Source organism: Agrilus planipennis, unplaced genomic scaffold (genome assembly GCF_000699045.2).
Source record: "Agrilus planipennis isolate EAB-ADULT unplaced genomic scaffold, Apla_2.0 scaffold39, whole genome shotgun sequence".
Lineage (NCBI taxonomy): Eukaryota > Metazoa > Arthropoda > Insecta > Coleoptera > Buprestidae > Agrilus > Agrilus planipennis.
The window spans coordinates 1013988-1015568 of record NW_020439074.1 but is presented as its reverse complement, the minus strand read 5'-3'; positions in this window follow the sequence as shown (position 1 = coordinate 1015568).

Here is a 1581-nt window from a genome sequence, read left to right as displayed (position 1 = left end):
TTGGTTTTGTTTCACTATTTTTATTTAATATTTAATGCTCTAACTGATTTTACAGTATAACTCTTTGATAATGGCATAACAGCCGAAACATATGTTAGAGGTTTCAATATTAAATAAAAAAATAGTGAAACAAAACCAAGTGCTTTTATTTCATGAATTATTTTGAATAATGTTTCACCAAGAGCTAAGCCAAGTTACAATTAATATCATTCCCCTGTAAACTTGCATTGCGAACATGAAATAACTGATCCTAAACAATAAAAATGAAAACACTAAATTGCGTATGTATGAATGGCCTGATAAGTCCGAGATGACAAATCTGGAAAATAAACAAAAAGAAATATATGAGCGACCTATTAAACCACCAATAAATGAATAAATGATTTATATTACAATCTCTTCCGGATCACATGCATTAAGGGTCAACTCGTATCATATCCTAAAGCAGAGTATTTATCTGAACACCGTGTATATTGTAGGTAAGTACATTTGCACAAACGTATAAAAGAGCCGTGGGTAGACCCAGTTATACTTGTGTGGGTACCCAAACAACACATACGTATGTTCTCACAATACATACACGTACGTACATGTGCAGTTATCGAATCTAAGTAATCTGAGCAAGGCATGCATATATTCCATGCACCTAGATAAGTTACTTTATTTATTATGGCCTTATGCAAATGGTTCCACTACGCGAGTAAAAATACAGGAATGGCTGCTGCTGCTTACTGATATCAGCGCATATTTCGCGGTCGAACGTAAATAAAATTTAATCCCAGATGCTGTGCACCGATTACCAACAAATTCGAGAAAGTCGAGTAACGTTATGTGCACATAGAAAACGACCGTTAGATATGTACCTTTTGCATGCCCGTTTCGTAAAACTACGGTCAAAATAACGAAAATTGCTCTAGTGATTTTCTATTTTAGTTTCATTAATGATACAGTTTTTCAGTCAAGTGCTTGTTAATATATTGTAACACATTATGTTGTGTTAAGTAGCGTTAATTTTTCTAAAATTAGGTGAAAACTGCATCAAAATTGGTTAAAAGATACGCGAGTTATCCCTTCCTAAAGTTTTCTTGTTAGTAAAATTTAGGAACATCTTTATTAATTTTTTATTTAGGAGATTCCCATGAGTGCTCGTAGATTGAACTTGACCTACTTTTGAACGATTTGCAAAATGGCCGCTAATGTAATAGCCAATCAGGTGCATGCAACGTGCTTATAACAATAAAACCTACATATTTAAGTTAGTCACTCTCGATGCTTCGGTAGATGTACTTCGTTGCATCAGATTTTTAATTATAATCACGTAAAAACTTGTCATTCATTAAAATTCGTTGTTTCGTTGATAGTTAAATGTCTTACCATTAAAAGTAAATGAGTTATGTTACAAATGTTTTAAATTTTCTTAATTACAGGTATCTATTAATTTAAGATTATAAAATTTTATGATTGCTAAAGTAACTTATAATCTGTACAGGAACTTTTAGGAATAGATAATAATGTGAATTTTGGTACACACCGTATGTACATTTTTTAACATATCTAATTTGCTATTATAATAATTTTATT